The sequence below is a fragment of the Pseudopipra pipra genome, chromosome 14, assembly GCF_036250125.1.
Source record: "Pseudopipra pipra isolate bDixPip1 chromosome 14, bDixPip1.hap1, whole genome shotgun sequence".
Taxonomy (NCBI): Eukaryota; Metazoa; Chordata; class Aves; order Passeriformes; family Pipridae; genus Pseudopipra; species Pseudopipra pipra.
Window position 1 is genome coordinate 16,781,404 of NC_087562.1, and position 16,280 is coordinate 16,797,683.

The 16,280-nt window shown below is 39.6% G+C and overlaps 1 long non-coding RNA gene across 1 annotated transcript; it reads left to right on the top strand.

The window, feature by feature from the left end:
• Positions 1-939: 939 nt before the first annotated feature.
• On the top strand, positions 940-11,419 carry LOC135422211 (uncharacterized). The gene is made up of 2 exons (XR_010434373.1): positions 940-1,174; positions 7,324-11,419. It is a non-coding gene; the product is annotated as an uncharacterized LOC135422211 (long non-coding RNA).
• Positions 11,420-16,280: the final 4,861 nt, after the last annotated feature.

Genomic DNA, 16,280 nt, shown 5'->3' on the forward strand with positions numbered 1-16,280 from the left:
TTCTTGCTGTGGCATGTGTTGGGGAACAACCTTTGTTAGCTACTTGTCCCAGTTCACCAATTTACGTTGTCATGGGGGAATGAGGGACTTTGGCCATGAGGGAAAAGGATCCCAACTTTTGAGGTCATTCACACTGCAGAAACGCAGATGGGCTGTGGCTGGGACAACCTGGGGTCTGATGAAGGGCTGGGCCCCAAACCTGGCTTTGATTGTGTGATGAATTGTGCTGTTTTCCAGGCAAGTGGTCTTACAATTCAGGATCCTACAGGTGGTAGAGGTGAGGATTGTTTTCTCCTTTGTTGTTCTTTTCTTCTTTAGGCCACTCCTTGCTTATTAACACTGGTCTGGAAATATTGTTCCTGAACATGACATAGCTGACATATCCACAAATAATTCCGACCTGATATAAGAGAGAAAAAAAATCATAGGAAGGATAATTATCACTGCAACGGGAGTCAAACAGGGGAGTCTCCAAACGTGGAAGTTCTCAAGTCTGCCCTGGTTTGAATTTGGAGGTTGGAGCAGGACTCCTCTTGTGATCCCTCCCAACCAGACTCTTCCTGTGATCCTGTGAAAGTTTGATGAGGCACCACAAAGAGTCACTCTAGAAAAGAACTCCCAGCTCTGTGGACTGTGGGACTTTGGCTGCTGACTCTGCCATCAGCATTTCTCAGAAAGAAAGGATACAAAAAAATAAGTGAAAACTTATCCACCCCTAAAGCAGAAGAAGCTGACAAATAATAAATAAATGAATAGTAAAAGCTGCAGGGTTACAATCCTGAGAGATGTACTGTTTGAACTACATTCAGTTATCTGGGAGCTGAAAGAGTAAGGGAACATGACAAAGCAGTGGGGTTTTAGTATGTTTATAGTTCTTTCATATGTAAAAGAACCAGTTCAATGCCTCAGGCAAATTCCAACTGGTATTTTGCACAATCCCTCCAGAAAACAGGTTTCATTTCATAGGCTTGCTGGTTCAATCTGTTCCTGCCAAAGAGTCATTTTTAAGGCACGTGAGTGAACACTGCAGAACAAGTATTGTATTCCAGCTGCAGGAATACCAGCCTTTATTAGACAGATGGGACTGAACACACAGGTCTGGAACTTCTTTTGGAAACTTGCTGTGTGAGGCAGAAGCTCTAGACCAAGAGCATTTTGCAGGCTGAATCCAAAGGTAAGATTTCTTTTTCCCTTTTCACCTGGTTGCAGCAGATCACCTGTTGCTTACACAACCTGTTAATACTTTTTGCATACAGCAGTCAAAATGAAATGGAGAATAAGACCTTTATCTGGTGACCTGTATTTTGCTGAGGGGCTGAGGCAAGAACTTCTATCCAAATGCCTGAAACAAACCCAGAACTGAGATATGGCCTTTTAGATTAGAGTTGTTAAGAAGACAAACATAACCAAGGTGGAGTATGTTGTGGGGTTTTTTTGAAATTTGATTCTTTGTCAGGCTTTTAATTACTCTAAACCAGTGATGACAGTTCTGACTGCTGATGGTGATGCTCATGCCTAGATTTACATGCTGAAGATTAATTCAGCCAGTCCATATCAGGGTACAGTATTAATTGAAGCAGAACTGCATGAAGGAAATCTGCTCAACGTTTAGCACTGACTTGTGGCAAATGTTCTCAACATCCTATTTTTATCATGTGGCAAGTGAACAGGGAACAATTTAAAAGGCACCAGATCTGTGACAAGAATGGCATTTTCATTTTTCTAAAGAATTTGTAATTTCAAAACTGTTTTCATGCCCATCAGGAAGCAAATCCTATCACTTCAAAAATCTCCATGAAAGAAGATTCCAACCGTAACAAACCAAAATACTGTCTTGGGCCAGCTACTGACAGATTTTATTTTGACAAAAATCAAAATGCTTCATTTGGTTGCAACTGCACTTTAGTGCAGAATACAAAATAGAAATGAAGACCTCATTTGAAAGGAAAAAATAATAATATTGTTAGAAAATATAAAAGCTGGGCTAATCAAAAAGTGCTTCATCAGCCCATGCCCCTGTTGTTCCCAAAATTAAAATTCAACAAAATTAACGATCTTTCACAGCCTTTAGGTATGAGAAAAATGCACTTCCCAATAAAATTTAAAAAAAAAAATACTTTCAATAAACACTTAAAAAATACCTTAGGTATTTTCTGAGCAATCAGTTCTTGATATTGCACCTTTTAGATACCAGAGCCAACAGACCCTCTTGGACACAGCTGCAGCTCTGTGTGCTGTACTGCCTCAGCTGGTTGCACTCCAAATACCTTCCAGCATAACTGAGGATAAGATTCCAAGAGGAAAGACAGAGGATGAGAGCAAATGGGCAATAGCCAAGAGACTCAGAAGTTTCCCAACCTCTTGCCACTTTCTGGTAACATCCTGACACCAACACCCTTAGGAAAATCAGTGATTTTGTATTAAATGTGTAATTACCTGGATTCAGCTTCTGCTTGAGTAATCTCTTGAGTTCAGTATTTCCTCTTACTCAAACCGTTGTCCTGTAACAAAAAATACTGTACCAGCCTTTTATTTTGTCCTTCTGGCCCTTGGAATAGGATCCCTCTGTTCTTAATGCACGGCAATGTATTTGAGAAGGAATATATTACCATTTAGCAGGTCAGATTTTAATGCAGTCTCCAGTGTAAATTGGGAAATGCTCCAATGAGCTCCATGAGTTTACACAAGTAATCTGCTCATAGCCTTGTGTTGCCGGACACAGAGATTTCTGTGAACATTTTTTCCTGCACTCTGTAGGCCTTGCTTGCCATGGAAGTGGCAAGCGTGTATTGTTTATACTTATAGACTGTGTGAAAATATGTGATGCTTATACTTGTTAGCTGTGTGTCTAATTATAAGGTTTGAGAACATAATATGTTTATAGAAAGAAAACCTTGAGAAACTGAAGATAATGAAACACCTGCAAATTTAGTAAAACTCTAAAAGCAGATTAATTAGAAAGAGGTTTCTATGCCAAGGATGATTTCAGATCGCGTGGACAGAACATCAGGTCCAATGAACTGGGAACATGAGACGCGTGCACAGACTGAGCTATCCAATCATCTTATTATAAGCATGTGCCCTAAACAAACTAAACTGTATAAAAGTTAACTGATTTAAATAATAAATTGACATATTGCCGACCATAATGGCCTGTGAGCATTATGTTCATGCCTCCCCATCGATAAATGGTGCCCGTAATACAGGGACTTCCTCTTCGTCGAGTTCTGAGGGACGTAAGGCGAATAGAAGGACGTGGGAGAAGCAGCCGTTTACAGGTGGCGTGACCCCCGGCGCTACGAACAAAGCCATGCGCATGGTGAAAAAGAAATCTTGCCCTGATCAGGTGAGTCGGCTGAAGAAAGGAGAATCGGGGTCTGCAGAAAGAGGCAGTGTAAACGCTCCTTTATTTTATTCTCTCTGAGAGAGATTCTAATTATGATGAAAAAGCTCTTAAGGAGTTACTAATCCCCAGAGTTAAAGCTGCCTTTGAGGTATCCATTTGGGATGCTATTAAGGAACTGTTAGGGGAAAAAATCACAAAAAGACTTGACGAAGCAGCTCGTTATTTTACATTGTGGCAGCTGCTGACTGAAACAGAGCAATTTTAAGGACTGAGAGGCAAGATACAGCTTTAGCCTATGCTGCGTTAGCAAGCAGCGAAACTGAAAGCAAAGAAAGCGAGTCATTTTATCAACTTTTATTCATTATGTTAACGACCGTGCTGCCGGCGAGTTTCAAAGTGCAGGCTTCTGCCCGACCGTCAGCCAGCGGCCCCAACAGCAGTTCATCCTTAGCCCCGGAGAATTCCAAAGTGCAGGGCATTCGGGAGGCTACTGCCAGCTGCGCCTTCCCTCACGGCGAGCTCTCCACCACCCCGCCCGCCGCCCCTTTTCCCGCCGCTGCTGCTAAAGTTGCTGCCGCTCCGCCGCCTAAAGCCGCGCCCGACGCCGCTCGCCCGTCTACGAACACGCTCGCCGCCGCCGCCGCCGCCGCGACCACCGTTGCAGCCTGACGACATCATCACCGCGTGACGCCGACCCCGAGCCGCCGAGAACAACCATCGCCCCCCCCCCCCCGCCGACCCGGCAAGAGACAGTCTCGGTGAGAAGGAACGGGGAGGGGGGAAGGAACCACGAACCAGCCCGCTCCCGTGCAGCCCTGTCTGTCGCTGCTGCCGTCAGCCCCCCCCTCCGTTCCCGATTCGACATCGAACTACGAGAACAGACAGAGAGACTCAAAGACCAGAGTGCAGCTGCAAGAAAAGTTTTGCAGACATCTGTGGCAGAACAGAAGTTAAAGCGAGAAAAGCCCTCTTGTCAGCTCCCTGTACCCCCATGCAGGCAGGTTCCCCCAAGCCCTTTTCTGTCGCTTCCACCACCTCCTCAAGCTCTATTTTAGGGAGGGGGGAGGAGGGTGGGACCGTGTTAGTAAGATCTGTAAGTCTGCTGTTTGAAAGATCAGGGGCTGGTGAAAGTGAAAAGTCTGGAGTAGAGATGAAAAGAGATTCTGTGAAATGCTATAATAAAAAGTTTAGTTGTTACTTCCTAACACATTCCCAGTTATAACAGATGCAGGAGACAATAGAAGTTATTAAGCATTAAATTAGAAGATGCTAAAAGAAGCTAAATCTATAATTATTCAGTATGGGTTGAGATCAGGTTATACTACAATTGTGTTACAGCATTTTAAGAATAAGTATTATCTTCAATAATAATGACCTTTCTTTTTTTTCTCTTAACTCTTCAAACTTTATCTGAGATTCTAGTAGCAAGAATGCTTATATAAACTAGAAACACTGAAGTCTGTAAGAGTCTGTACTCTTCCTTGCACTGCAGTATTTTAGATTTTTTTAGTTTGTAATGATCTTTAACTATTTGAGAAAACTTTGAAGTTCTTAGACCCTTAGAAGAAATATTAGAGCTTAGTTTTTATGCTCCTTGTCAATTGGCTAGTTTCCATCTTTTACTACAGTACGACAGGAGCTAACAAAACCATTTGGGAAATTTATCGGTTGCATCATGTAATTAATACCCATCCTGACCCAGATGAGAATATGAAAGTAGAATTTTTGAACATGTTAACCTATAATTTTATCAGAATTTTTAGAAGATATAGATAGTATTAGCATACTCTGTTATGAAATAGAACTGTTATAGATTTTTGTTATTAGCACAAAGGTATTAAGTAATTCTTAACACACTTTTGCAAAGCGAAAAGGGGGAAAGAAGGATATCAGTTCTCCTCTACTGACCTGCAAAAGTGTTTTATGTGTTGAAGTTTTTGCACACAGGTGTTATCTGCATGATGGATGAAGCCTTGGTAAGAAGCTGGTTCTTTAGAACAAGGTTGATGTTGCTTCTGCAGGTGACTGTGACACCAGAAGTTGTTGTAGCTAACAGTCTCTTCAATATTATTGAAGTACAATTTTTCAATACTTTTAAGGCATATAATTTTAGAAGTTAAGAGGTATATAAGAAGTTAAGAGGTATATAAATTATAGAGAGTAAGAATTTAAGTATAATGTATTGTATGACCTTTGGATTACTCACTAGGTATTGGTAAAAGAAAGTTTATCTATCTGGTTAATTTTATCTGTTTGGTTGAGAAACTTTGACATTATAAGGTACTAGAGAATAATTATGGTTTTTTAGTTCATAAAACACAGTGACATGAAATTCAAAAGTATGTTTGTGTGAAATATGTTTGGATGATGGTGGCCACCGTGTGAAAGTGAATGAATGAAAGCGTATGCAAGTATGTGTGTGAATATATGAACAAAGACACAAACAGCTTTGACACAAACACCTTAAATAAAAACAGAAGACACATAACCCTAAGTTGAGTGGAGTTCCATTTGCAGAAGTGTTTTTAGATTGAATAAAAGCTTTCAAGAATAAGTCCTATATTTAGAAACATCTTTAAGCACAGAGTTAAGAGCACAAACATTGAGATCAACAGGTTGTTAAGTTTGTTAATGGTAGTGGTATTATTATATGTAATTGTGTTTGGTAATATGTTATAGGTATGATGAAGAATGTTGCAGGAATGCAGTAAAAAACTGTTCAAAGCAGAACTGGGGAATTGTTGCCGGACACAGAGATTTCTGTGAACATTTTTTCCTGCACTCTGTAGGCCTTGCTTGCCATGGAAGTGGCAAGTGTGTATTGTTTATATTTATAGACTGTGTGAAAATATGTGATGCTTATACTTGTTAGCTGTGTGTCTAATTATAAGGTTTGAGAACATAATATGTTTATAGAAAGAAAACCTTGAGAAACTGAAGATAATGAAACACCTGCAAATTTAGTAAAACTCTAAAAGCAGATTAATTAGAAAGAGGTTTCTATGCCAAGGATGATTTCAGATCGCGTGGACAGAACATCAGGTCCAATGAACTGGGAACATGAGACGCGTGCACAGACTGAGCTATCCAATCATCTTATTATAAGCATGTGCCCTAAACAAACTAAACTGTATAAAAGTTAACTGATTTAAATAATAAATTGACATATTGCCGACCATAATGGCCTGTGAGCATTATGTTCATGCCTCCCCATCGATAGCCTTGCATTCCTAATTAGTGCACAGGGCCAAAATGTGGAGACTCTTAAAAGTTAATAGCAGTCATTTATTTATACAAGGATACAGTACTACTATATCCATATTTCAGGCTTCTGCAAGCAGATGTAAGTCAAGGAAGGTGTTACAGACAAAGAAAATATACTCCTACACAGAAAAAGCTGGTTGCATTTTGCAGGCATTTCTAGAGTGCATGCTCCAGGAACAGAGCATTCATCAAACTACTTATTATTCTTTACATTTAACAATCACACTGGAACTGTTTCTGTCTTATTTTAAGAAGCATAATTTCTCATTGACCTTAGATTTGTGAAAATGAGGTAGAATTAGGTATAGTATGTCAAACTGGAACACCTGTTTAGTAACATAAACATATTTAAATATCAACCTTTCCCTTTGATTGGTTTTTGTGGGAGCAACTACTGATTAGAAACAGAAATTTCAAACCATGACCTTCCATGGCAGGAGCTAAGATGTCATGCCATTAAATTCTGATATTGAATCATCTCATTAACTAAAAAGGGCAGTTTTCAAAAAAGATTTGTTGTTGGGTTTTTTTTTTTTTAATTTTAATTTTGCAAATCACCATGACTTGCACTGTTGGTAAAGAAACCTTGAAAGCAAACTTTCTGGTCTTTCTCCCTGCTTGCATAAGGCACTATAGTCAACATGTCTACTATGAACAGAAACAAAACACACCAAAGGCAGCAGTCATAACAAAAATCTTCCTTTTTCTTGTAGAGATGTTTTGAATGAGCAGTGGTGTTTTTTATTTTTTTTTGTCACAGCTCTCTACTGCATTGGAAAAGATAGAGTTCAGAATACAGGTAAGGTTGTTAGTCTAAATAGCACCTGATAAAGGAAAATCTATTTTTTTGTTGAACATTTATTACAACAAACACCAACTGTTCAAATCCCTATATTTTCTAATAAATCCTTTGTTGGTGTTGAAGTTCAAACTTGGAGCAAATGCAGATGCAAAGAAATTATGTATTTGGGGATTTTTTTGGAACTATAATCTTGTCAGAACAGATTATCAAATGATCAAAGCAGCAGCAGGATGAATTGGGGTTTAAACGTTTATGGAAAAGCAGTTATATTGTAGGATCACACTTTTTAATAGACTAAAGGCATTAAACAGACCTTGTATTAGACTTTGAAATTAATGGGTCACTGTATAACATTCCAGTCTTCATAGATTGATAAGATTAATGCTTGCTTATATAGCAAATTCAATGGCTCATTTAATTTCATATGAATGTTTAAAGTTAAATTGCTTTTGGATTAAGTCTAAACTCATTATTAATTTTAATGTCTGAAAGAACTTCCATTTTTCTTTCATTTTATTTAATCAAGTGCATCATCATTAAGTAAAGGCTATGAACTTAGATAGTGGAGAAATAAGGAAGTTTATTAATTTAGTTTTAAAAAGATCTATTTGTTAAAGTTTAATTCAGTGACCATTTTAGGTTCAATAAGAAGATGGGAAAAATAGTGACTGCAGCCTATTCACTTTTCCTGAAATAATGTTAGAGGGAGAGGGCGCTTTTGGGCAACCTGTTTGCAGCACATTCTGAGAATTTCAAAGGTAAATTTTGTATTCACATCTCTTTTGCGTTTTGAAAGACTGATCCTCCTTCATTGTAACTCAGTGAGACTTTTGCTAACACCTGGCTCACAGTGGCTGTGAATTAATTGATTTCAGTGAATACACACCAGTTTACATCAGGTAAGGCCCTGACTCTTCACTGTCCACTGATGTACTGGAGCACACGGCTGAGAAAAGACTTTTCCTTTATACTGCATTAAACTTCAGGGGTCTGAGTGCTGAGTAAAACCTACAGGACACTTTCAGATGGAAGAAGACACAGTAAGTCACTTATCAAGAGAAACCACGCCTGGGTTTGTGCTGTCAGTCCATGCAGAGTGCCCTCTATTACCATACACAGTCACTTCTATCACACAATTAGACACTGTGCACTAATTACAGGTTCCAGAATAAATATCTCTTTAAAAACATTCACGCATCCTCTTATTATGTAAAACTTAATGCATTTGATGAGGAGCAAGGCTGAGGGACCACAAAACCCCTCTCTGGGATTTACCTGGAACTATCAGAGTTTAAGAGTGTTAGCTAATGAATTATTCAAAGTGAATTAATAGCTTGGGAGAGTCCTTCACCTGTCTGACACAGCTTCATTTTCCCTAGATAAGGTTTCTCAGCAGAGTCAGACATTGGCAAACAACTTGGTTTTCCCTCTTTAATGTACGTGTGAAAACATGCACAACAGACAATGAAAAATGTATTTCCTTGCATAATAATCATGATTTCATCTAGCTGTAATGCGATTTAAAGATGGACCTTTGAAGGCTTTGTGGTGGAGATACAATCACCAGCTGATAACCTGATCATATCCAAAACCCAGGACAGAAACAAAACCCAGGGCAAAACCAGGCTGCTGCACCCAACTGAGTGCTCTGTTCTCTAGGCACTATTGCTGGTTTGCTCAGAAAGCAAGCACAGCTTTCCATAGAGTATGAGATAAAAATTTTAAGTTAATTTTCCTTATCAATTGTATATAAAATGCATTTTTTAATGAGAAGAAATATTGTGCTGTATTTGTCAGTTCTTTCCCACTGAATGTCTTATTCAGGAGCTGAAGAACAGTTTGCCTGTTGTAGTGCTGCTGTCTTCTATTTATTTATGGGTTTATTTAATTAAGAAGAGGAACCTACTTTTCTTTATAACTGACTTTGCATGGTGTGTCTAATGCCAGTATCTCATAGTTTGCAAATGGTGTGAGTCTGTGTGCATGGGCACACACACCTACAAAGAATTGCAGCTTCATGGCTTAGTTTGTGATTTACTGTAAATTGTTAAGCACTTCTAAATCAAAACACTCTCTTATAATGCTTTTTACAGTATTTGAATTAGTGCTAATCATATAGTAACAGAATAAATTCAAATCAGGTCTATGTCCTCTTCCTGGATGTGTCTTTATATAAGAAAACAGAAAACCATTCCCAGATCTTCTAGTAACCTGTCACCAAAATGGGAAGTTTCAAACTCAGTAATGACTTTCACTCCATGCTGAGTCAGGGACAAATGAAATTAAGATTTCTCCCCCTTCACCTCAAATGTCAGCCGTGTGGAACACAGGAATATGAGATGGGTTTTATGGTGTGCTGCTCCTCCTGCGTTCCCTGAGAAGCCACAGGAGTTATTGCTGTGCTTTCCCTTCCGTCTCACATGATGGGCAGCAAACTGACCTGCCATCAGGGTGGTGGAATTTGTTGCTGCCTTTGGTTTACAGCAAATTACTGCTGCCCTGAAGCAAAGGAGGAGCACAGAGGGAGTACATGTCCCTGAGGCACATCTCCTTTGAGGTTATTCCAGGGGGGACAGCAGTAGTTCATGCCTTTTTTTTTTTTTTTGATCAACAACTATCTTTGAAAATAAATCTTCTCAAGAGTCCCAGGAGATTTGATACAGCCCCTCAATCACTAACAACTCTCAGGGGATGCTGCTGCAGAACATCCAATCCTCTCACTCCCCTTTCTCCTCTGGGGAAGGCCGGTTACAGCTGGGGTTAAAGCAGACAGCAAGATGGGAAAAGAATATGGACTGTGGGCTGGAATAATGAAAATAGTAATATAACATGGCATCAGTAGTGACATGGAGGCTGAAAGAGCAGCAGTGCTGTAGAGATCAAAGCAGTGGGGAACAGTTCTTTGTACTATTAATATCTCCCATATTTTTAAGTGGAGAAGAAATGTAAAAGCAAACTGTGTACTGTTTTCCCTCAGGCCACCACCATTAGAGGCACTTGATAAGCCTGGCAAGCTCCTACAGAAGGACAGCAGCCCACTGGAGTATTGAGTATAGCATGTACTATCTAAAAAGCTAACATGACAGATACAAGGCAAGGCAAGCATTCAATTTGGGCTATCATGAAAAGAAAGAAAGCCAAGAAAAGAATCTTTAGTGACAGTTCACTGAGGAAATGGCTCTGCTGTGTCTGGGAGCTTAGCCCTGAGCCAGGAGAGTGCCAGTGCTCTGTGCCAGTGTGCAGGGACGGGACACAGTCCTTATCAGGAGCAGGCTGGGGAAACAGAGACCTTCCCAAGATTTTTGTCAGGTCTTTACTTTCTCTCCTCCTTATTCTTGATGAATAACTCTTAAGGCATCTGTCTTTTATTTTTAGGTGGACCAAAAAGGAACTGCATCCTTCTTGTTACTGCCTTTCACTGTTAGACCAGAGACACGTCACGTGTACAGGACCAACCTTCACCTGGTGGCATGTTTTCTTCCATAAGGGTGCACTGTAGGTCTTGTTAACCCACAGAAGAGACAATTTTCTTGCCTGTGCAGGGAATCAAGTGACTTTTTAAAAACCAAGTAATTTGCAAAAAGGGATTAAGAGTTAACATGGGTGTCTAGAAATGGTACAGGGCAAGGAGTGGGGTCATCTGGTTTGTTTTACCCTTACGGTCCTTATTTCCCTCCCTCTCTTTCCATACTTTCTGTATTTTATGTATTTCCCTCTGGGGCTTCAAGGTCTTTGGAGGTGGAACTGTCTCCCCATAACTCAGCAGGGCTCTGGGAGGAGGAGGTTTGACCATGGTTGTATCCATGGTTAACATCAGAGCACAAATCATAATTTTAGAAGCCGGATTACTGAGTGAAACACTTACCAAAGAAGACAGTGGATATTGTAAGAGCAATGCACTGCCTGCTTGACAGAGATTGAATATAAATGTATCCTTAGATTATAAGCAAAAGAGCTGGTTTAATTTATTTCCAACAAAATAAACTTTTATGACAATATCAGTGAAATAGAGCTTTGCTTATTTTTACGTCTTATTAAGAATTTCTCATTAAAACTTCTTATGAAAACTTCAACTGGTTTTATCAAAATTGTGTATTTATTTCAACATTAAAATTTAATTTAAAATATTCTGCATTTTTATTCACATAATTTCATGATCTGTCAGTAGTAAAAAATGTGATGCTGTATTTTACATAAGAATATAGAAAACAGCTCCTTCTCTATTGTACTGATAAAGAAATCAGCAAAGTCTCTGATGATGCTTTTGTTCTTAGCAAATTCTCCCATTCACTGTCATTTCTTTAACCAGACTCTGACATCGAAATAATAAAAAATAAAGACAATTTTAAACCTAAACTTTGAGTTTGAATTGCACATTGCTTTTTTGAAGCAGCTATTTAGAATTTTCCTTTTGTCGGAAAGATATTTGTTCCATTTCTGAACAAAATTGAACTTCAAGATGTCCACACTTCCCAAATAGAAATTCTATATTCTGTTCAGCTCTGTTTAAAAATTCAGCATGTTACGTGGTGCTCTCATTGCTCAGAATAGTGCTATTTAGGATTGTGCTATTTGTGGAATATTTGACAATTATTAACAAAATATCATTTCAGCCTAGCTTATAACTTCAGTTCAAATTCTATTTGATAGTGTTTATGTGCGAGCTGAAGTGCTTTTCATGTGTTACAATGACATCTTCAGATGTCTTGCACTATCTCACAGTTTTCAAATGAGGCAGCTCAAACGGGGCTCTTTTTAGTGGCAATTTCATGAAAATCATCTAAAGAAAAAGGTTATTTAGAAGTAAATGGAGGGGGGGGAGAGCACGAAAAGTAAATGAGGCAATGCATTTCCAGGTAGGTTAAATGTCAGATTAAAATTCAAGGAAGCAATAACTGCTGTCAGATTGGAGTGACTGAGAAATGATGGGTCTGACTCCATGGATGCCAGAGAAGCTGCTGTATTTGGTCATTTCAAAAGCTGAATGGGGCAGATTCTCAGTGGATGTAAAACTGTAAAAGTCTTAAAATATGTCAAATGGAAGAAGATGACAATTTATATCGGATGGAGATCTGACTTGTTGCATTACTCATGTCAGAATCACAGAATCACTGAATGGTTTGGGTTGGAAGGGACCTTAAAGCTCATTTTGTTCCACCCCCTGCCATGGGCAGGGACACCTTCCACTAGACCATATATTATATATGCAATATATAACATACATATGCAAACATATCTAATATGTTGCATTACTTATATGACCTTCCCTTAGTGTTAAAAGATGGTCCTATCCTTACACTATCAAAAAACCTCACATTTTTTTTAACAAAGGGATAAGATTTTGACATATTTGGTGTGCAAATAAAATGCAGGTTCTATATTTGTCTCAAACTATGCACGTGTCTGTGCTTGTCCAAGCATGTCCCTGCTGTACAAAAGACTTGCTTGAGCTTATAAATGTTCTCTACTTGCCTTTCTTTTGGCAGGCAGAGAGATTTTGGTATTGGAGAATCATCCCCTCATGTAAAAACATCATATAACAAATTGCCAGATTGGTGGTGGAACAGCACAGACTTCACATTTGCCTCCCTCCCTGTAGTGCTTTGGCTTTTAGGAACAAATATGCACATTTCCTTATTGGTCTCTAGCAAAATACATGAAGAATATTTGTTTTTCCTTTACCTTCCCCATCCTTTGTGAATTATGGAGTAGTAAGCACGTTTTTAAATACAGCTTTGCAGCCAGAGAGATACAGCTCTGCACCTTGCAAGACAAATTGAAGCTCATTTATGAAAGTACATCTAAAAATGCCAAGGGAGTCGACTTATCAAAGAGATGACATCAAGTTGTCACTCACTCTTCGTATGTGCACCTGTGATTGAGAAAAGTGTTTTCTTTAATATAACTTGATATTTGAAGAGAACATGACAAAATGAAGTCCCATCCCTTCATCATTTACATTATGCCTTAGGGGTACAAAGTTGATCTAAGACATTTTGATTTATGCCTATTAGTGAAGCTGTACCCACAAATGATCAAAAGGCTCATTCTGATTCCTATAAAATAGTCAATATCACACAATTAGGGAAACATATTAGGTATAATTAAATTACAGCTATAAATGACATAAACCTGAGATATTTTATGATAAATATCATTTGATATACCAGCCTTTTTAAAGAGTTCATCCCATCCACCCTCCTTCTAAAGACAGGTCCTAAACCTCAGAGCATGAAAAATGATGCATATAAAAAAAGAGCTTTAGAGCCAACCTAACAACCTCTTGTGCTTTCCCATTTGGCACTGGACAAGTGGCATCACGAAAGGACAAGCGTAAGAAAAACACCTTTTGCCTTTATTTCAACCATATGTATTCTTTGCAAATCAAGATGTGATAGAGATGTGCAAAGAGGGAACACAGAGTGGCAGGTGCCACTGGAACCTAGCAGAGCTCAAAGCACAATTTACAAGAGTCAGTGGGTCTTTGTATGCAAGAAAAAAGCTTGGGATGGGAGTCAGGCAAGGAAAGAAGTACAGAATGTTGCAAGAAGTTTACTTCTCATATTTGGTGAGCAAAAGACATATACAGCAGAACATATATCTAACCATATGCAACAAATTCAGTGGCAAACATTCAGGTCAAGAGTCAGAAGTATGCTCAAATTTGCACATTAACCAGGAACAGAGCAAAGCCAGTTATAATATCCTGAACGTGTCTGTTTGCAGTGATCAGGTTACCTCTACAATTGTAATAAAGGCAAATAACTTGCAGATACTCCAAGAAAAAAAAAAAAGGAAAAAAGATGGGATTCATATATTGTTTCAATTTTTTCAGGAGTAAAGATATGGAGATTGTTTCCACATGGAGAAAATCCTAGTTAACTGCTGACATGAGGGCAGAGAGCAAACATGAGAACTGCAATTATGTTTGACCTGTGCTCGTTCTAGTCTGTCGTACTCTCTGGGTGATGCAAGCACCACGTCCTTGGGCTGGATGTGAGAACCTTCCAGTGAAATAAAACCCAAAAATTGTGCTGAATCCTGTTACTGAAGGAATTCTTGCTGCCCTCACACTGGGTAGGTAGCTTGCTGTAAATACACCATAGGAAATTGTATCATCCTTCCTCTTTAGGACCTTCCCTTTCCCAAAGCCTCTGTAAAGCTGACTGGAGGCAGGCTGCAGAGCACTGAGCCAGCTGCCTGCCATGCTGGGAAGTATCATTTCCAATACTGTTTTCTTCCAACAATCAGAACCCTTCTGTTAGCTCTCGTGTCATTTTTAGGCTGCAACTTTCCTAGGCATAAAATCATCTTTTTTACTCTTGTGAGAGAACAAGAGAGGTGATGGAAAGCAACTGGGCACGTGAGCTCTTAAGTGCTGCCCATATGTGGTGACTGGACTGGTCAGATCAGCCACAGAGAACTTGACTGACTGAGGTGAAATCAGTCATACACAGGTGAGGGATGAAAAAACGTGACCTGAGAGAAGCCCATGGCCAGCTCAGAGTGTCTTGTTGAAAAAGAACAGCCCGCAATGCAGTCAGGCCTTTGATAACCTGAAACAAGCTATCCCACTCAGCCCCAACTGAGCAAGGGATTCTGGTGAACATCTAATTGTAATTGTTTTGACTTGAGTGAAAATGCTCATCTGTTCAGCATTAGACATCTGCTTAATTTCCTGAACGGATTGAGTCCTACAGAGCTAAACATACAGAAGTGACAAATCCTGATTCAGGTGGGGGATTATGCTATTTTGAGACAGATGTTCATAAGCCACCGCATGCATCAAAGTCAGCAGCACTAAAAGAGGGCTGCATTTGGCCCTGTTCCTACTTTTATACATCCTGCTGCATTATGTCTTTTCCTTTCCTTCATTTTTGCATTCCACTGTCTCACTTCACTACAAACTGTATGAGACAGAAGCTCCTCGGGGAGCAGCTGGAGATTTGAAATTCACATCACTGTTACCCTTAAGCCTGTCAGATGATCAGATAGCCGAGGAAGTGCTAATAGCTTATGCTCTGGTGAAATATGTTTTTCTGTACATGATTACCTTTGTATTTTGTTCCCCTTATCCCTGATTGTCAGCATTTTAATTAAAAGTAGAGGTGTGAGAACATGGGAAAACCTGTCTGCAGAACAAGGCTGACTTTGATTTAAGTTAGTGTACTGAGTTTGTAAATGTGGAACCCAATTTTCTGCTGCTGTCATCTGTTTGGAGCGGTACCATGGAGCTCAGGGCTGGGCAGCTCCTGCTTTCTGAGGCACCTGTACCTCCCCAGTAGGGCAGAGGGGGTGTAGGTACCAAGCAACCCTTGATGAAACTTTCCAAAGGTGCTTTAAGCTCCTTTTGCTCCTCTGAATAAAGGTTTATGCCCCCAGTACAACACTGGGAGACCATGCAATGTCCACTCAGCTTCTCACATCCTCACAACCAGACAAGGCTCTGACTTACCATTCATTGGCTGAATTTAGGAAATTATTATTCACAACTTCTGTCTTCAAGGGAATACCGACCTTGTAGACAACACAACAGGTAATGTGCCTAATTTCTCAGCTGCTGCAGTTCACAGACATCCATATCTAGTGCAAATTAATCCAGTGGTTGGTATGGAGCACGTTTAAGGGAATTCAATCACCTCTGTCTTAGGGCTGATACTTCCAGAGGAAAATCAAGGACAGGAGCAGTCAGGAGCCTCCCTAATGAGCCTGACTTGAATCTGCAGCTCGTAAGACCCCTCACTGAAGACCATGACATGCTGACACGTGGGTACAACTCTCCTCTACTGCAGGGAAAATACTGCTGCAGGAGGGTGGGAAAGGCAGCCAAGGGCAGTAACCTTTTAATCTGCCAACACAATATTTGCT